Raw genomic sequence first — 21,544 nt, 5'->3', positions numbered from 1 at the left:
AGGCAGTCTTGCTCACTGGCACTCACAGGAGTCAACTATAATCTCTTTGTGTGCGCCACTTCCGTCCATGACCTTTGCTCATGCTTTCCGTATAATCTGCTTATATAATACACTCCCTTTCCTTATCTATGCATGGCACAGAGACAGCGACTCCCTTCTCTTCCTCAGACTACGCAAATTTTCTCTCAAACACCCACCTGACTCCTGCCTAATTGCTGCTGGGTGCGACTTTCTTCATCCCTGGATCTGCGACTGCGGGACTGCGAGGACCAGCTTTCCCTGCGCACAACCACTCACGGCGCAGCTGGGTACTCTTCCCGCCCTCTCTCACCATCACCAAGGCAACGACTCGCGGCCCCCGCTTCGCGGGAGCCGCTCGCCGCATAAATTAGCATTCTCTGCCTATGAAACTGTGGTGCCTCACCTGACTCCTGCCTAATTGCTGCTGGGTGCGACTTTCTTCATCCCTGGATCTGCGACTGCGGGACTGCGAGGACCAGCTTTCCCTGCGCACAACCACTCACGGCGCAGCTGGGTACTCTTCCCGCCCCCTTTTCTCTACCTACTTCAGTACTCATCTCATCTTCCGCGCCAGCGGGACGCGTGCGGGACGAAGCTCGGGGCGAAGACCGGGCTAAGAGCGGGCCGTTTGAGGCCGTTCGAGACTGTTCGAGATTGGGTTGGGTCCTCCTCCTGGCAGGCACGTTTTGTTGCAGGGATTCTGCTTATACACAGAACTATGCGTAGAACCCCAGGACCTCAGTGAGTTGTGGTGTACCAGAAACTCACCTCAGAACCCAGAACCCAGTACCCGGCTAGCATAAGTGTCCCATTCGTTATCCGAGATTTAGCTCGGCGGTCCCAATGAAAAGACAACCCAGAACACGCGACTCAGTACATACTCAGGAATGGTGGGAATCGGAAATACCTGTTCGTATATTATTCTCACATCAGTCCACAACAAGAATCAACAGAGACACGGTGAAAATAAAAAGAGTTTATTTTTATAGACCACGTGTCCTAATATGCAGTACTTTGGCTAATACAAGCAGACAAATGATTAAAATCAAAACCATTAACATAGTTACAATTCCATAGAATATAAAAGGGGTGATCATGTTATAATGACAGTGGATACTACCACTTTCCCTTTACTAAGAAGCTAATATTATTATTAGTCTAACAGAAGGTCTCTTAGGCTTGAATAGGGGACCCCATACCTCAAAGATCAGCTTAGTGAAATCACATCACAGGAGCATCAGGAGACTTCTCGCAGGAAGGCTCGTCTTCGGTCTGAATAATAAACATGATGTCCGTGATATTAAAAGCACCAACTTTCAGGTATGTGCAGCTGCTCGTGTGTTATGACTAAATAGTGGGTCGATCAACCTAGAGTGGAAAACATGCATTGTCTAACAACTCAGACTGTTTGTCACATCGTGTGCAGACCAAGGTCGCTTCGCAGAGCTCGGGATGGTAACAACAGATTGCTCTCGTGTGAGGCAAAACTCGAGTCAGCAGTTCGTTTAAGCAATAACATGTAAATGCAGTGTCGTGTGCAAAAGCAGCAAGATGGCTTTCTAACGTCTAACGTGGTTATGCTAACTTAACAATGTATGTACGCATTAAGGGAGTCCTTACTACATGCCCCCTTGATCGAAGCACTACTTAGTATGCAAGAAAAGAGAGAACGCAGAGTTCAAGCGCGACAGAGCAGAACAAGGCGTATCCAATTGAAAAAGGAACTGGTCAGTTCAGGCAAAGTTCGAACAGGAACAAACCTCAAAAATAGAGAGAAAAAACAAAAAAAAAACTCAAACTTGACGTGGGAGGTGAAAAAAAAATGAAAAAACGCCTCACCGGGCAGAAGTGCAGACGTACAGGGACAGTTCAAGACACGTGAGGAAAAGACTGTGGACGAAAGTTCACTTAATCCATAAAAGTATATGCAGCATATGTGGCCACTGCTTCCAGCAGAAAATCATTGGCACGGCCACTGAAGGTTTCAGCCATCCAGTTAAGTAAAGAAAAGGAACATACGTGTTCTTCTATCAGCGGAGCCTCTAGCACCATCAGAGGGCAACCAGCGTGTACTTCCAAGTAACTCATAGTCAAGAAGTCATATGCCGCTCTCACGATGTCCCAATTACCCAGGATACCATGTGCCGCACCGCAGGCCATAATCCGAACACCAGAACAGGCAGACTCGTGAGACACTAAGGGCCTCATCAGTCGATCAAAATCCGGGTCCGGAGACACCATGTTGGTTAAACACAAATCCATAGGCCATTCAAAGGGACAATCTAGGCAGTGGAAGACAGGTTGCACGCAGGTGAAGTAGGAATACCGGAAGGATAATCCATATGCCAGGCTCAAAGTCGCCAACGGCAGGACACCATAGTAATCAAGCATCCTGTCACGAAGAAGCTGTAGACGGGACAGGCTGACGTGTGGCACAGAAAGAGCAGCCATTCCGCAAGATGAAAAGTAAAAGTAGCACACCTGCCACTAGAGCCAGAATTAACGGGACACCTCCAAAGACGCTGGAGAAAATAGAATGAAAAAATGCCGGAATCACACCAAAAATAGTTTGGAAAGAGGTCACGAGGCCCGAGCCCACAAGTTTAAAAAAATGAGCCAGGCCAGTCGTGGACGAGGCATTGAAAATTGTTTGGATCAAAGCACCAAAATGCAGGGGGAGGTCAGTATTCAAAAGCGCCTGTACCTCGGTGCGCGTATTTGCTACGTGAAGGACAAATGTTTCCCGGGAGGAAGTCAATGGCACCTCCTTTTGGGACAATAGCGCTCTTATTCTGCTCATCTTGTCGAACTCTGCTTTCAAGGTTGGAATTGAAGGCCAGATAGAAGCATCCAGCCTCCCATGTGGGGGTGGAAACAGGACGTTATTGCAGCAGACAACCCTCTGTGTTACAGTTACTATATACGGGATCCCTACTAACATCCCGCAACAAGCTTCATTGTTTAAAATTAAATAACTACCGTTTGCAAGCAACGTGAAAGATGGCGTAATCACTGGTACCGGGATACCTTTTAGGACGCAGGCCAAATTAGGAGCGTGTACATTACATGCACCGTGCAATTGAATGTGCCTACATACAACAGAATGATCAGGTGACGTTGTACATTCTTCACCCCTCAGATAAACCTCAGTACCGTCCCTTGTACATCTATACGTAAAGGGGAGGGACCAGACTTCATGTATGAAAGCGGTACCCAGCTGTTCATATCTACCCAGAGCATAGTGCTTCATACAAGAGGTAAACTTAAAAAGCGCAAACGGTAGACTTATCAATCCGTGTAAGAGCCACACAGCGGAATCGACTTCCGCAACTGAAAAAGGTAACGGCTCCAATTTCTCAATATGGAGCAGGGAATATGTAGCATCTTTCATGGACATGAACTGCTGTTTGTCAGTAAGGTTAAAGGGAAGAAATAACGATGTTGTATTCAGATAGTCCCAAGGGACCTTCCCTGCCTTCAATGTTTGTAATGTCCATGCAAACTGCATAACAGAACGCAACTGGTTTTGACCATGATACAACACAGACATATCATCCTGCACAATATCAACAATTGAAGATACAATATTATCTAATGTATAAATGCGAGAAGAAAGAGTGTTAATGCTGTTATCAATAACTGCTAATACTTTTTCCATATTAGCCTGATCAATAGCTCTCAATCTCGAAGCTGCCTCAATTTGCGACAGTTTCCATACTTCGTTGTAAATAGCATACGCCCATCTCTTGGATCTGCCACCCACAGGACCTTAAACAAAATCATTCAAATCTATTTTGTCATGTAACTTTGATAAATGAACTTTGACAGATGCCAAGGTGGAATGTCGCAGCCAGGACTGACATAATTTCCCTACAGAGTATGTAGTTACTGTATGTGACGACTCAAACCGGGGGTCCACTCGATCTTGAGTATACCCCGGTTTCAGTCCTAGAAAACGACGTTGACAGGTATCAGAACTGCTTTGCCAAATTAACCATCCCTCACTATTAAATTTCGAAATGTAGAAAGACGAATTGGAAACCAATAACTGCAAAGCAGGAAGGGACAGATCTGTGTGATTATTCCAATTTGGGTAAGCACCCAGATCCGGCACAGAAGGCGAATTTAGTTTTTTAGAAGTGGCCAATCCGAAACAGGTGGTTTGGAAGATGGTTGCATTTAAAAACAACATATGATTTGGTACTAGACAGGCACGGTGTAAGGCTTCAGTCCCCTGAACCTGCCACGGTTTGGAACCCCAAACCGACTTAAGATCAATAGTAGCCTTCCATAGATCATAACCTTTGATTGACAACTCATCCATAAAGGACTTAGAATATAGCAATTTGGTGTGTGTCAGTCTAACCTTGGAGGCAGACTCAGGCTTAACTTTAAAATAAAAGGAAGCCGGGGCTGAAACACCGAAATCAGTAAAATAAGTAAACTTATCAACTAATGTGTGTGAACTGCCAAACGAGGGGGTGGGACAATGTTCCCACTGGGTAAAATTTACAAAATTTCTAAACGAATTTGATTTATGCAAGAAGTGATTGCCATAATGTTGAAAACAATACTGTTCCGCATAATTAGCCGCATTTTCATACAAATCCTCTGCATCAAAGGCGGCATAATATTTCAAATCTGAAAACAGTGCTTCAATGGCGTGTACATCCCAATCATCAGAACGTATGTTCTGTTTAACTACATCACCCATAGAAACACGAAATACATTAGGCACATTAATGACCTCTGTAGGCCCATGAATTTGAAATTTAACAGCATCCCATGCGATTCCATCCATGACGGGCCAGGCAGTAATATTCACAAAAGTCTGGTCCCTTTTCATGATGTGGGATGAGGAGTGGGGGGCCAAAGTTCCATTGATAAGTCTAATTGTCGATCTCTCTTTGAGATAATGTCCATCCACCAAACGGAAGAACACTACAACAAATCCAATGGACATAAACAAAAAAATACCAAAAAGCATCAACCAGATGTATGTCCAAGGAGCTATCAAAAAATGCTTCTTAAACCAGCTCACAAAAACAGCAATGTTTGATGGGGGAGGTGAGGGCAAAGAGTTAGTGTCAAAGGAAAAACGGGACTGGCCAAGTGCTGTAGATTGTAAAACAGGCGAAGGTCCACGTGTAGGATAAGCATACTCAGTCTCATCGGACAAACCACCAGCCGGTGGTGTCAGCAAGGGATCAGTAACTGAATGCATCTCGATTGCAACATCAGACAAGGTGGTAGTAGCAGGAACCATCATTGAATTTCTTTGCATTGTCTGGCATGAAACTGCCGGAGTCATACTAAGAAGTATCGGCCACTCGCTGAAGTTTGACATTGTCAATAGAGATGTACCTGTTTTCTTTGCGACCAGGTAGTGGAGGTAAAATGACTGTTCTTGTACCCTGCACTCCAAGCACTTGAACTGGTGCTCGATAAGAGGGGCCGAACTCCTTCTTGTTCTCCACCTTCTCACGGACCAGATCACCAACTCGGGGTAGCCAGCCGACTACCGGAATCTGAACCTCAGCTTCAGACGTGGAGGGCAAATGTTCTTTCGAAAGAGAGTCTCTGGCTTCTTGTAGAGTCTGCAAAACAGCACAGTGATCATCTACGTCAAAGGGTGCGGTCGACGCCGCAATGTCTAGACCATCAAGGTCTGGAACAAACATTCTGATTCCGAAGAGCATCATGTACGGGGTCCGCCCACCCAGAGACCTTCTAGGGAGATTATTTAGTGCACGTTGAACGTTATACAAATGGGCTAGCCAGTTCCGGCCTGTGCCTAAAACACGTGCTGTCAATGATTGCTTTAAGTCACGGTTCATTCGCTCCACCACACTATTACCCTCAGGTCGGTAGGGAGACGAAAATTTGACAAGGACCCCCAAATTTTTCATAGCCTCCTTGTAAGCCTTAGAGGCGAACGCAGGGCCCTGATCAGAATGGAAGGTACCACACGCAAAAGTTCCCACAAAGACACGCAAATCCCTGATGACAGTCCGCGAGTCAGCACTCCTTTGTGGCCACACCCATAGAAAACGTGTGCACGAATCCACTGCAACCAAGATGTACTTGTACGCAGTATCAGAAGAAAAAGGACCGCAGTGATCTAAATAAACACAACCAAATGGCTTATTAGAGATGTACAGCTGTGTCTGTGGTGGGCGCGCAACAGTAGAAGGTTTAATCTGTTGGCAAATGTCACAATCAAGAACATAAGCGCGCGCTTGTTTATATAAACCAAACCACCAGTAACGTTGTTGTAGCAGAGATATTGTAGCTGACACACCGGCGTGGGCAGACGCCAACCCCTCATGTGCAGCCAAGATCAGTGCTGGTCTGCAGTCCGCGTTGGGAATTATTCTATCACCAACGTCGTTAATCCTCACTAACGGGACGTTATCAGGACTTAAATGGTAAATATATCGAGAGGGAAAACCCTTCGGGTAATCTCCTCCCTTCTCTGTAGCAGCAATAACTGCCAAGATGTCATCATCAATCTTACTTTTGGATCTTGTAACTGCTGCCACTAAGTATGTAGCCACTGCGGTTTTCGCTGCCTCGTCAGCTAAGCTGTTGCCGACAGCATGGACACCAAGCCGCTGGTGACCAAGAGTGTGTATAACACTTACGAGTGGGAGACGTTCTTTAAAGTCTGCCACTCGAACCCAAAGCGTTTTATGCTTAATTGTGCTACCTTTAGTGTCACGGTAATCATTCTGAGACCAGAAGTGTAAATTGTCATTGTAGGACTGGACACAGTAGAAGGAGTCACTCACTATAAGAGTAGTGACTCGGGGATCAGCAAACTCCAGTGCAAGCACTAGAGCCCGGAGCTCCGCCAATTGCGCGGTACAATCACCCAATGACTGCGTATGCACTGCATCAGATTGGAATTCACCATTTACGAATGTACCTACGACAATTGCGCAAGCCGCTGAATAAGCGTGCTTCGATCCAATTGCGGGTTGCGCAGACCCGTCAGTGTATATGACACAATGGTATTCTTCGAGCGGGCGCAAAGACAGAGGTGCCGGATGAACGAATTCATACTGCAAGTACTCTTGAGTCTGTAATGAGGCATCAAAGATGTAAGTGACGTCTGGCGACGTCAGTGTTGTAGCCCATTGTATCCACCGTGGATGCAAAGCTTTAGAATTGGGTACACTTGCTTTAGTCACTGCCTCTAAAGCAGGATATGGAGTTACAACCAGAATCTGTTTCCCATGCGACAGTGCGCGTTCCTTGAGGATCGCCATTTGCACAGCAGTCAGAACTTTTTCGACTGTGGAGAAACGTAATTCGGCAGAGGTGTACAAGTGGGATTTGTACGCAATGGGGACTGTGTCGCCCTCATTAAACGTCAAATACGTGAACCCCACGGCGCCTGGTACTATTCTTATTACCAGGTTAGTGCGGTTATCACGTGTCAGCAAGTATTGTGAAGCAAGAAGGTCAGCCTGTAAAGACTGTAAAATAGCAGAGTGTTCTAGCTGCCAACTAGACTTCGAAAATGAAGGCTGTACCAAGGCGTAAAGCGGCTTGATACGCTGGGCATAATCAGGAATGTACGTACGGCCGAAATTCAGAAAACCCAGCAGAGATTGTAATTTCTTCAGTGTCGTAGGAGCACTCAAGCGTGCACACTTTTCCAGAAAGTGGGGGGCTAACCCCTTACCTTCATTGTTGAGCTCGTAGCCCAAAAACAACACCGTATATTCTGCGATGTGTGACTTCGCAAAATTGAATTAGTAGCCATAATCTGCAAAACTCACGATAATATTGTCAACGCGAGACAGATGCGGCATCAGCTCATCATCCGTAAGATAGATATCGTCAACATATGAGTATGCTTCGGGGTCAATTCTTTCCAAAAGAGAAACCACGCGAGCAGAAAAGACGCCAGGGCTATTTTTGTAACCCATGGCTAATCTTGTAAACTGTTTTTGTTTTCCGCCCGAAGTAAACGCTGTCCACTGGCAACTCAGTGTGGACAGTTTGTGGCTAAAAAAGCCATTGGAAATGTCAAGTGTCGTTTTAAATCTTTTACGCACGAGACTGTCGACCAAAGCCGAGCTATGTGTATTTTGTACCGCGCCGGTCCGGCAGTGGGAGTTTAGGTGCCGGTAATCCTAAACTAAACGGTACGAGCCGTCAGGCTTCGTTACAGTGAATAAAGGGTTATTCATAGGGGACACACATGTTTCAATAACACCCTGATATTCCAATTGTTCAAGGATTGCCGCGACGTGAGGTCTCGCTTCACGACGCATAGGATATTGGGGTTGAGGCTGGGGCATAGACCGCAATGGAATCTCATGGCAGGGGGACAATCTGTCCCATCCCACCTGAGTGCGATACACCGCCGGCGCAAGCGCCCACTCCTCAGCATACACTTCAGCTTGGTCCTTAGACACTGTGTGCGCAAAGGACGGGAGGATTACTTCCTCCCCTCTAGGAGCCTCTAAAATGAAAGCTGGGGGCCAATCTGCCTCCGCTAGGAGGATATCATAGGTGGTGGTCAGATTATCCCAAAAAATCCCTTTTATTGTACGTTGTATGTCACCCTCAATTAATAAGACTATTTCATAAAGTCTATCAGGGGGAGCCACTCTGGTGTCAGCTGTTTCCACAGTAACCGATATATCAGTTGCTGTCACCGCCAGAAATGGACGCAGAGCTTGACGGACTATGGTAATTTCCGCTGCGCTGTCCAGGAGCGTCAGCGCCCATGTCCGGTTCCGAAGCTGTGTCCGCACTATCTGAGGCATACCTTGCCGTCAGAGCCGCCACTTTCTTCTTCTGAAACGGGGGTCTTTGTCGTGCAAATTCGTCCTGCTTGCCTTTACCCTCAGTCTGTCGGGGCTGGTCACGCTGTTGTGGAGCACCCCGACCTTTGCCACCGCCTCCGCCACCGGACTGTGTAGCCGATGTTTCCTGTGAAGAACGAGGAGAGCGCTGTTCAGAAACCTGAAATCTATCAGGAGACTTTATAGCAGCACGATCGCGCAGATCATAAGTGCGTTCACTACTAGACTGTACGGGAGAGGCAGGCCGAGAGCCCTGTTTCTGCTGCTGCTGCTTCCCCTGTTGTTTAACCTGCCATTTTTGTTTAGGAAAAAAGGGCCGGTCGTCCTTACCAGACGTTTCTGCCTTGCCCTGCTGCTTTAGATCGGGATTCTTTATGACAGGCTTAACTCCTAAAGAGCTACGACCCAAATCCCGATATGCCTCTGCGATTATTTTCGCAAATTCCTGCGGTTTGTCCTCCTCAGGAATTCGTTTCAGTTCATTACGAACCTGGAAATGCAAAGCATCACCCTTCAGGTTACCAATTATCATGGTAGCCACCAGGTCAAATTGCCCGAGAAGCCGCATCCCTAACTCTATCGCAGACTCCGCACCATGGTTCTCTTGAACTCTTTTGATTACGGAGGGCAGCTGCAACATAGACGGAGTGCCATAGCACTGCGCGTACGTCGCTGCAAAGACCTTGCCTCAATTTGTACAATCATCAATGTGGGGAACCAAGTCCTTAGGCAAACTAATGGTGAGGATCCTGTGTTTCTCCACAGGTGAAGTATTCGGGTAAACCGCTTCTATTTGGTCAAATTTCTCAGCAAGCCAAAAGGGGAAATCATCCCTAGTTTGGGGGCGCTTGCCCATAACAGAATTGACCATAACAGGACTAATGACCACTGCGTGATGATCAGTAGGCTGTCCCGCAACAGCAGGCGCCCCCGCCTGCATATTGCGCGACACATACTGCACTAACGCCCTATATACCGTAATGAGGGCAGTGTGTAGTACACGCAGCTCAGCCACCGTCACCGTGAGGTAACGGGGATGAGGCGTAAATCCGGCTAGTACCGGCCAAGTGGCCCCTGCAATTGATAAAGGGCCCATTCTCGGCGGTATAACCACATGGGGAAGGGCGCCATTAAACCAAATAAGATGCTGCCAAGCAGATATTGGTATTTCCTGTGTCCTATACGGCGTATAGTTCGCCGGCACTGCAGCGGCAGTGTAAGAATGAAAGGTGTCGTCATCCCCCACCGCTGGAATCGTCACCCAAGAGTAGAACAACTCATAGGGATGAGCCGCATCGGCTCCTACAACAAAGATGACGTTCATACCAGTGTCCGGTACCCCATACTGCGTCAAATGACGTTTTAGAGCCGCACGGCTATGCGCCGCAATATCCACCGACATTAGGACAACACACGTGAAACTATCAGTAGCACAAGGGTTCACTAACCTTTTTAATTATCAAGCTTGAAAGAACCTATATCAATAGACCTAGGTAGGTTTAAATCCGTCAGACTTGTTATCCGGAAACAAGAATGAGGGTGTTGAGGACAAACGCGAGCACTACTAAGGCGTTTCAACTCATAGACCAAACGTTAGGTGCGCCATGTTGCAGGGATTCTGCTTATACACAGAACTATGCGTAGAACCCCAGGACCTCAGTGAGTTGTGGTGTACCAGAAACTCACCTCAGAACCCAGAACCCAGTATCCGGCTAGCATAAGTGTCCCATTCGTTATCCGAGATTTAGCTCGGCGGTCCCAATGAAAAGACAACCCAGAACACGCGACTCAGTACATACTCAGGAATGGTGGGAATCGGAAATACCTGTTCGTATATTATTCTCACATCAGTCCACAACAAGAATCAACAGAGACACGGTGAAAATAAAAAGAGTTTATTTTTATAGACCACGTGTCCTAATATGCAGTACTTTGGCTAATACAAGCAGACAAATGATTAAAATCAAAACCATTAACATAGTTACAATTCCATAGAATATAAAAGGGGTGATCATGTTATAATGACAGTGGATACTACCACTTTCCCTTTACTAAGAAGCTAATATTATTATTAGTCTAACAGAAGGTCTCTTAGGCTTGAATAGGGGACCCCATACCTCAAAGATCAGCTTAGTGAAATCACATCACAGGAGCATCAGGAGACTTCTCGCAGGAAGGCTCGTCTTCGGTCTGAATAATAAACATGATGTCCGTGATATTAAAAGCACCAACTTTCAGGTATGTGCAGCTGCTCGTGTGTTATGACTAAATAGTGGGTCGATCAACCTAGAGTGGAAAACATGCATTGTCTAACAACTCAGACTGTTTGTCACATCGTGTGCAGACCAAGGTCGCTTCGCAGAGCTCGGGATGGTAACAACAGATTGCTCTCGTGTGAGGCAAAACTCGAGTCAGCAGTTCGTTTAAGCAATAACATGTAAATGCAGTGTCGTGTGCAAAAGCAGCAAGATGGCTTTCTAACTTCTAACGTGGTTATGCTAACTTAACAATGTATGTACGTATTAAGGGAGTCCTTACTACAGTTTTGAAAGGTAAAAAAACAATGGCTACTGGACTTTTGAGGTTGGCACCTAAGGGGAGTAATGTTATGGGGACTCTGGACAATTTTATAACCAGGGCAAGTAACGTTCTGGCTTATGAGATCGCCGCCACAGAACGTAGATTATCCCTAGAACCATTATTAGAGAAACGCTCTTCACTGGGAGCCATTATATCTGCTCCTTCTCCTGTTAAATTGGCGCACCTGCCCCAAGATGGTCCTTTAGAAGAGGTCCTGATAAGTGAGCCCTCTTCCCCTGTCGGACTCATATCGACTAATTCCTCTGTCTTAAGGCCAACTGAGGTCGACCACTCTTTTTCAGCTACTATCTTTAATTGTGCCAAAACAAGGTCAATGACGGATCGGTCTGCTAGAAGTAAATGCTCAGGGATGAACCCACCAGCTACCAAAGGAAAGAAACGCGAAGGGGTCCCAATGAGATGTCCCTCCAAGAAAAAACAAAAAAAAATGCCAGTCCCCACTCGAGATTATAATTCACCCATGACAGAAGATGACCAACATATTATTCTGCTCCGGGACTCTGTAGCTTCCCCTAACCGCACAGCCCCACCTGAGAAAGCCCTGGGAGGTCTGACTCCCAGCGCCTTCTGGAATAGAATGGCTGCGGTAATTGATGGAAGTCTGTCTCCCTTAGCCAAGCGTTTATCTGTATTGGAAAATAAAATAGCACTGATAATTGGCTCCATTCAGTCCAACGCAGTGGCTTTAGTACAATCAGTCCCGAAAACATCTTGCCAACAACCATTTATATCATCCTCTAATAGGCCTAGCGGACAGGCAATCGATCACGCCTCCCCTCACGATCTAGTTCAAATTGGAAGGGAACTAGTCTCTGATAAGGATGGCGGGCCTGCTCCCTCTGCCTCCCTACAACCGGCTAATGCAAGCTGTGAAACCGGTAGCTTAGTAGTTCCACCACCTTCATCCCAACCCCAACCCTTTCTCCTTCCCTTGACTAACCCCAGACCTAACATCCCCTCTAACACCAAGAACGCCCCAAGACTCGATCTCCCACCAGATTGTAGCCCTTATGTTGTGGTCCTTACTGGCGTACCTGAACTCCCCCAAGAAAGAGCTGAATCTTACCTGTCCCTAAAGAACAAGGTAATTCACTGGTTGAATGTAAATAGACCTCTGCCATCCAATTTGACCGGGGAAATTCTGATGGTACGAAGAGTAGCTTGGGTTGGCCAGGGCGTAAAGAACATAAGGGGAGATTGTATTGTTGTCAGTTTTAGAGACCCTAGGGTGGTAAAATATGTGGGGGAGGGGGGGCGGGCCAATATGGCTGATGGAATCCATACCCCCTTTCTCTCTTATTTTTATCCGCTAGGAACACCAAATTATGGGAGGGATATAGTCAATACGCAATGGGGCAGAGCGGGGACGGCCCTTGGCCTTAGTGGAATCCAAGAGACTGATACATACCCTTCACGTTTTAATATACCCTGTCACAACAGGTTCAGCCCCTTGGATTGTATAGACTGACTGAAGCCCGACTCTGATTCTGGGCATACTGCCTCTTTGCAGATAGAGTATATGGTGGGTTGGGTCGCATCTCCACATCACCAGGCACCTCTGGGTTATGATAATTGGAAAGCCCGGGACGCCGGGGACGCCCTAAGAATAGGGGGGGATACTAGCAAGACCTTTTGCAACGACTTATGAATGTCATAAACCACGGAAAGAAGGGAACATTCTGAGAGTAGATGCTGGCCCTGAGAACTCCTCTGCCTTGATTCCGACTCCTATCTCGCATCTGGGTGGAGGTTCCACAAAAGGGTCAATTCACCATACCGAGTGGAAGTCTATGGCCACATCCTTGTCTCAGTTAGCACTGCCCTGCTCTGCTATTCCCCACACCAACATGTTGCTTTCCGATACTCCTATAGAATCGGGATCTTTGGACATCACTAGGGACAAACCAGCCTTTCACTTAGGAATAAAACCCATCCGCCTTAGGTCACATTCGGGTAGCCATTCTATCAACTGGGCCACGGGATTAAAAATCCTATCCTGGAATGTGGCGGGTCTCTCACGTTTGTTAGAACTCACCGATTGGGGGGAATTTATAGACGAATATGACATCTGCCTATTCCAAGAGACTTGGGCATTGAAGCCTTACCATCGACTAGGGTATGCCACCTTCTGGGAAACCGCAGTAAGACCAAAAGGGGGTAGGCCGTCGGGAGGGTTAACCATTTGGGTACGAACCCATCTTGGATGAGCAATCAGCGAAATTAGTACCGATTCTCCGGATATTATGTGCTTGGCATTGTCCTTCCGGGAATACCAAGATCTGAGCCTGATAAACATTTATTCCCGCCCAGTTAACTATGGCCAAGTGTCCCCCACCCTGACTGCCCTAGAGGCCTTCTTGACCTCAATTACTAACACTGACCATCTTATAATTGGTGGTGATTTTAATTGCCATTACGAACCCCTCAATGGGTTGATCTCCCCTGTATCTCAGGAAGAAGATCAAGTTTGGGATATACCACCCACTAACACCTATCCCACGAAGGCATGGACACCACTGGTCCTACAACTCACCCAAATAACACTTACTTTTTCCCTAAGGGCATGCAATGGTAGGTTCCCTGCAGATAACCCAGGTAATCCAACTTTTGAAAGATATGGCCAAAACTCCATTATTGATTATATCATGCTCAGCACAGGACTTTGGTCAAGGACCCTGGATTTTCAAGTGAACAAACGCTGCGAAAGTGATCACAACCCCATTGCTGTTTCCATGGAGGGTTTTACCAACCACCCCATCCCCGTTAATGACCCACTTACGCCTGCACCCTTGATTACAACCTGTGCTGATCGAAGAGTTAGATGGGAGATGTTAGACCTGACATCCTTGGCGTGGGTTTTTCCCCTATCTTTTGCCTCTGCTACCTGGATTTTTGATGCTGTGATGGATTTCGTTTTTGCTGGTTTAGATGCTTTGGACACTCTGCCACTGCTAACCAGTGCCAGAGTGTAAGTGCTCCCTGTGTAAAATATCATATTGATTGGATATACCTGATTGGCATATCTGTATCACCATGAAGTCCCTAGTAAAGTGCACTGTGTGTGCCAGGGCTGGTGATGACAGATGCTACTAGTGGGTCTGCAGCGCTGATTGCGCCACCCACCTGTGTAGCCCTAAAATGGTGTCTCAGGCCTGCCACCGCAGGCCTGCCTGCAGTCCCCGGACTGCCATGTCCTCCTGGCCAGTGTCCACACTGACCAGGCCTAACCCTTCCCTTTTTATACACGTCAGTCATCCCTATGGAAGGCCCAAGGTACCCCCCTGGGCAGGGTGCAGTGTATGTAAAAGGTAGAGCATGTACTAGTGCAGGCAACATGTTCGGGTAGTGAACAACGGCCATTTTGTGTGTTCACTGCTGCATGGTTATCTTGCTCCATAGGCTAACATGGGGGAGGCTGGTGCCAATGGCTATCCGCCTATCTTCTCATAGGAACAAGATAAGACATGAGTGTTTGATATCCCTGAGCTCAGCATTTAATAACACATCTTTTAGGAGAGGTTGTTTTTAAATCCTGAGTTGGAGAATAGTACTTTTTAGAGAGTAGCTGTTCTCTTGTCTGACCCTTCTGTGTTCCTGGGCATGCTTGTGGATTGACTGTCTGGCTTGAGAGTGACAGGGGCTGGGGATCCCCCAGGAGGTTGGCTGAGTCAGCCCTCTGCTGAATGGCGACATTTGCAAGGAGAGTGGAGGGAGGAGATAGCACCTGGGAGTGAATAGGGCTGTGCCTGCCTGCCACACTGCTGGCTCCACCTCCTGCTGGGCGGCTGACGACTCTGCCCCTCACTCTGAAAAGAAAGCAGAAGCCAGGAAAACAAAGTGCTCCAGCAACACCCAGAACTGGATCAGACCGGGCTCAGGACCCACTTGCACAAAGACTTCAAAGACTTTTAGGGGTATAAGTACAAGACCCCTGACAACAGATTTTTAGATTCTACCATCAAGAGGAACCTCTGCTGAAAGACGGACCGCTGAAGAACTAAAGGAAGACTGCCTTGCTGTGTGCTCTAAGGGCTGACCTGTTCTGCTGTACAACTGAAGCTGAGGAGGAGAAGGGGTCTTGCTGTGTGCTGGCTCTACCCACTTGACCAAACAAGACTTTGCTGTGTGCTGTGTCTTAAACCAAATCTCCAAGGGCCTGAGAAGAGCTGTCCTCCTGTTTCGCAACCCAGGGATAGAAAGGTTGCCCAGAACCCAAGACTCTGCTGTGTCCCCCCCTGCGCTGCTGTGTGCTGCAGGGACCGTGGACTGTTCTACCAAGCTTCTCAACATCTGCCGGTGAAGTGGGCTGGCTGCTCTCTGTCTTGCTGGAGAGTACCGCGCTGATCCGGGCCTGACACCGGTTGCCGCATCAAGAAGACCGACGTGCTCATCAGCACGTGCCTTGCCGCGACCCGGAGGCCTGAAGCAGACCGAGAGTCGTACTTCCCTGCTCTACGAAGCCGCGCTGTGAGTGGCTGACTCCGGTGACGTCGACATCGTCACTGAGGGCTCGTCGAGGAAGTTGTGGAAACCTTGCACCGAACAGCCAGAGGAGCGCTTTGTACAACGAGCGCAGTGACGCCGACGGAGCAACGTAGCTGCCTAAACAACAAGAGCCTACGAACTGATTCACTCTCAGTGAGTATCGAATCACGCAAGAGACTAGAGACTATCGTCTTACGATCCCGACCAACCAAGAAAGCGAATATGGTGCAAACCTGTGATGCTTGATTTCAACTGCGGAAACTAGATAAAGATATATTATTTTGGATATAACTCACCTGTGTGGTCTATGTTTGTGGTGTACGGAGGGGGGATCATTGTGGTGTCTACGTGCAAATACCTTACACATTGCCTTGGGGATAAGCCTGTCTGCTCGAGCCAAGCTACCTAGAGGGTGAGCAGGGGTTATCTACCGTGTGTGTCCTTGTACCCTGACTAGAAGCAAGGGTCCCTATTTGGTCTAAGGTGTATACCTCTGCCAACTAGAGACCCCCAGATCTAACAGGAGAAGATTGTCCAATCACAAAGGGACCTTAGTGCAATGTACTCTGAGATTTACCCTCTCTTGGAGAAAACAATGGGAGATGCTACTATATTAGAGCCCCATATGGACCTCGAGCTGATTGGAACCACCCACATAGAACTTTGTAGCACCCTTGAGACCTATTTTAGGCGGGAAATCAGGAGAAATTCGGCTCCCACGAGTGGGAAGATTACTTGGTTTAACAAAAGTTGTAGAGAAGCAAAGACACTGCTTCTCATAACCCTTAAAAATGGTAATAAGTCATCAATTAAGGAAGCAAGGGCCTTTTTTAAGGAAATCACAAATGAGGCAAAAAAAGAATGGGAAGAGAGCAGATGGGAGGAGATTTCCGCTGCACTTAAAAATAGGGACTTAAGATCGTTCTGGAGTTTAGTTAAAACTGGATCGACACGTCCCAACTCAGCTCTCCAACCTAATGTCGGAGAAGAAATATGGCGTAGTTACTTTGAAGATCTCTACGCCTCTAAGCCATCAGTAGGGAATAATTCTCCTTATCCCAATGTTTGTCTACCCGTTTCCCAGGGATTGCCCCAGAGGTGCACACTCAGTGAGGTTAGAGTGGCTTTAAGTAAAGTTCTACCCAACAAAGCTCCAGGCCTGGATAGGATCCCAGGTGATCTCTTTAAAAGCGAGCCTGATATCTGGGTTCCCTATCTTTATGGCCTTTTCAATGCAATACTAGCTGGAATGCCACTACCACCTACATGGGCTGGTGCTGAGATCATTCCAATTCATAAAAAGGGTTCTCCTCTTGATCCGGCCAATTATAGGCCTATTAGCTTAATCGATGTCGCCCAGAAGATATTTGCGCGTACTCTTCTTGGGAGACTCCAAACCTGGATGGAGGATCATAACATTCTGACCCCTTTGCAGGTGGGCTTTAGAGCCAAAATGTCAACTGTGGACCAACTGTTCAGGCTGCAAATGATCCACTGGAAAACCACTATCTTAGAAGGGGGCAGTCTTTATCTCACGTTTGTTGACCTAAAGTCTGCCTTCGATATGGTGGATCGTAGCCAGCTTTGGGAACTGTTGAGGGGGATGGGGTTACCTCTCTACCTCTGTGATCAACTAGAGCGACTCCATCAACACACCTTCGCTAGAGTCAGGTTTGGACTCAATGGAGAACTCACCCACCCATTTCGAGTAGAAAAGGGTGTTAGACAGGGGTGTGTCCTAGCCCCAACCCTTTTTGCTCTTTTTTTAAATGGACTGGTAGAGGATATTCTAGCCCTAAGAGATATAGATGCTCCGAAGTTGGCAGGTAGGAAAATTCCTGCACTAATGTTCGCAGACGATACTCTGCTTTTGTCCAGGACCCCGATGGGGATGGAAAGAGTCCTGGACAGTTTTGCGGCTTTCTGCAGGAAAAGGAATTTAGTTATTAACGTGAGTAAGACCAAATATATGGTCCTCCACGCAGACACTACTAACCGCCCTATTCCGAAGCTTGATGGTTTGCCCCTTGAACGGGTCAATACATTTGATTACCTGGGCTTGACGTTAAACAATAAAATGACCTGGGGCCCCCAGATCTCAAAAATAAACTTGAAATACACACAGATAACAGGGGGTATTACTAAGATGTTTAAAAACAGCCCACTAAAGTTAATCAGTCCTTTGGTGGAGATTTATAAAACCCAGGCTAGGGGGGTGGTAGTCTATGGCGCTGAATTATGGGGTCACACGCCATCCCAGATTTTATCCAAGTCAGAAAACCACTTTCTTAGACAATTATTTGCACTTCCAATGAGCACTCCTATGCAGCCGCTTAGGATGGACCTAGGTATTCAATCCATCACGGACTTGGTAGCTTCCAGACCAATAATGTACTGGCGTCGATTATGGAGTACCCCTGAACTGGTAAATTTTTCAGGAGGAACTGAAGTCTATCTTGTCGATTCCTAAGGCAGGTACCATTCCTTGGCTAGTATATGTCAAGAAATCGCTGAAGGAGATAAGGAGAGAAGACCTCTGGCTCACACCTGTGGACTCATGCTCCTCTCTTCCAAAAAGATCATTGACAAAAATTTTGGAGGAACGAAATCTGACCCAAATCTTCCAATCGGCTAATACCGCTAATCTTACCTCGGCATTCCTGGAGGTAAAAATTAGCTATAGCTTTGAGCCTGTGTTAGATTTGATCCACCCGGTACTTGCCAAAAAACTATATCTACAATTTAGGCATGGTTCGCTCCCGCTTTTTTCGAGAACGAATAAGTGGGTTGGTTCAGTTTGGCAACTTTGCCCCGGGTGTGGTGCCTCCGAAGAAACTGAGGTCCATGCTATACTGTTCTGTCCAGCCTGTAAAATTTCTCGTTGGAAATGGATAATCCCAACTTACAAAAAACATAGGGGCTAGGAACTATAGAGATCTGTTCAGGTTGTTGAAGTATGACTGTTCCCCTTTATACGCTACAGTCATAGCCAAATATCTATTCTCAATGTGGCTAACCAGAAGACGATTACTATCTCATTAAGGCAATTTCTGTGTCATTCCTTGTAATAACTGCTTTTCTTTTATGACTATGTGTTTCTATTTTATACCCAGAACTATGTATTATATATTTTGTGTTTTAATGAACTTTTAGGACTGATAGCCAAAATAAAGTTTTCTGACTGACTGACTGAAACACCCATTCTAAACCATTACCTTGTGTCAAATAAAAAAAAATTGAAGTAATTCTATCAGAAAATGTGCCGCATTATGCTTCATATTTGCATTTTCTTGCCGCCTAATTTATTTAGTCAACCATGCCACATAACTGGGCGCCCCCTCTGCCGCATCATGCCAATGGTCCTGACTATTAGATACCAAGAAGTGTGTTGTCTGTCTCTCGCACTCCTTTATTCAGTCTGTTCTCTATTTCATATTTTTCGCTCTCTCAAATTCCATGTTATATACGTCGAAGTTTCAGCTTTTCTGAATGTATGGCAAACTCAGAAACCACTTGATCTTTGGGAGTTTGGCAAAGCTCCTGACCGTTTTTTATACGGATATTTACAGTGGCAGACGGCCCACCAAGGTGGTAGAGATCATGGTCATAGAAGGGGAAATAAATTGCACTCTCTCCAGAGCTAACAGGGCACGGGGCCAGTCACTGTAACTTGTTAACCCTTTGGCAGATAGGCCACCAGGTCAGAGATGCAGCTGAAGCTCCAGGCGTGTATTATTGGCGCTCACCCTAAAGTTAGAATTACCCAGGAGAACCGCAAGTTTGACGGCGCTGTACCGGTCCACCAAACTCGAAATCAGGCCCTTAGCCTCCTCCCACCAGTGGAGACTTCCTTAAGTCTTACAGACTCTTACAAGCAGTTGCATAGTAGTTGTGTGTAGGTGGGGCTCAAAGAAAAACCGGGACTGTTTTAAGTTTCCTAAAAACGCCCTGGGCAGCTTCCAACATCACAAATATGAGTAAATGGCAGCACTGTCGTCTGTTTTTGAGTGTTTTCAGAGAAGTATTATTAAGAAAGCACCTGAGGAGGAATTGCTCGTCTAACTTCCTACAAGTCACAGACGGAGCTCTCAAGTTTCCCAATTCCATGCCCGAGCAGTTCATTCAGTCCAATTTGTTTCTATGCATTCTGGAAGTTGCAGCCCTTTATCTCATAACACCAGGACTACAAGTCCCAGAATAAACAATAACAAGCATTGGCATAGCCAATAGGTCTCGCCTTTGGGACCTTATGTGTTTAGCCATGCAACAGTTGCATAACTAAATACTTATAAGATCCCAAAAGCGAGACATATTAGCGGCCGCGAAAGTGATTGCGATCGCGATCAAACATCAAAGCGGCCGTGAAAGTGAAAGTAAATCGCGGAAAAGCGCAGCGCGCGCGCCCGCGCACATGCACTGTTGCTCTAGGCTGGCCTGGTAGCACTTTTTGGAGCCCTGTCAATAAGTCTCGCCAGACCATCGCATGTGCTGGGTCAGGCGAGACCTAAAAACTTGGATGAGATCAGCTACTCGCCATGCACCTGGGAAACTTGAGAACTCTGAGGTTACAGCCAAACCGAAACAGCTTGCTACAAAGACCCGTGTATTGGTACTACATAGTTCACAGATTCCAGCCTCAATAAGATCATCAGGAGAGTGGGTTGAGCACTTGCTGCTGAGGTCTGTGACAGGCGGGCAACTAGAGCCAAATTTCGGGGGGGGGGGGGCTGAAAAAGATTTCGGGGGGGGCTAAGTCTTCCAGCCATAGGCAGAGTGGCTGTAAGAAGGGGCGAAAACGCAACAAAAGCCTAATTAACGTGTAAATGGTCTTTTAAAGACCTGTGAAGTACTCGGGTCCGGCTGCAATTAGACGGACGCCAGCCCGCGAGGCTGTCTCAGCCGGGCTGACACACATGACGGGGGGGGGCTGAAGCCCGGTGAGCCCAATGGGTGTTGCGCGCCTGGTCTGTGAGTAAAACAAAATCGGGTGCCACGCCCAATGGGGCCTAGCTAGCCCTTCCAAAAATATGAGTGAATGCTAACGCAGTCTCTGTGTATTATGGCCCTCTCTATTCTAAAGAAAGGAGACTCACCTGTCTCAGCGCCCAACTGGCCCACTCTGTTCCTTTAACTCCTTTTCACAGAATCCCTTTAGTTAAATGCCCCTCCAGTCGACCCACAGACGCCTACAGGCAGGCGTCCAATCACAAGCTGCGGTGACAAAACGCGGCCAATTGAAGATGAAACAGCAGATTACGTTTAGGTTTAGTCCTCGCATACCATTGGTGGAGAGGCATACGCAATGTCTACTATTGGCTGGGAGTGTATCTCAGTGTGACAGCTGTCTTCAGGCCCTAGAAAGCAATTGGATGTTTGCTGTAGTGCGTGCTTGCCCCTCTCAGCGTCTTTATCCCTTTGTACATTAGGCTGCAGGGTCTATTGGTCAGGGACACCGTAACCACCACTATTAATGTTGCACCAGAGTCCAATCATAATAGCGTGTCTAGTAAACTCGTTGCTATTTCATTGGAAATAATAACAGCCTTATGGTTTACTAATAGCGCCTACAAACCGCTAGTACGACATGAGGCAAGATTTAAAACGTAATAATAATG

The 21,544-nt window shown here is 47.0% G+C and overlaps 1 long non-coding RNA gene across 1 annotated transcript in view; it reads right to left on the bottom strand.

Moving 5' to 3' along the window:
- Positions 1–21,116, bottom strand: part of LOC146871483 (uncharacterized) — a 56,871-nt gene extending 35,755 nt beyond the window's left edge. The window contains exon 1 of the long non-coding RNA XR_014959563.1: positions 21,023–21,116. This is a non-coding gene — a long non-coding RNA (uncharacterized LOC146871483). The remainder of the gene's footprint in view (positions 1–21,022) is intronic.
- Positions 21,117–21,544: the final 428 nt, after the last annotated feature.

Source organism: Triturus cristatus, chromosome 1_1 (assembly GCF_964204655.1).
Source record: "Triturus cristatus chromosome 1_1, aTriCri1.1, whole genome shotgun sequence".
NCBI lineage: Eukaryota > Metazoa > Chordata > Amphibia > Caudata > Salamandridae > Triturus > Triturus cristatus.
The sequence above is the reverse complement of the archived record's forward strand: the minus strand, read 5'-3'. Positions and strand labels throughout refer to the sequence as shown.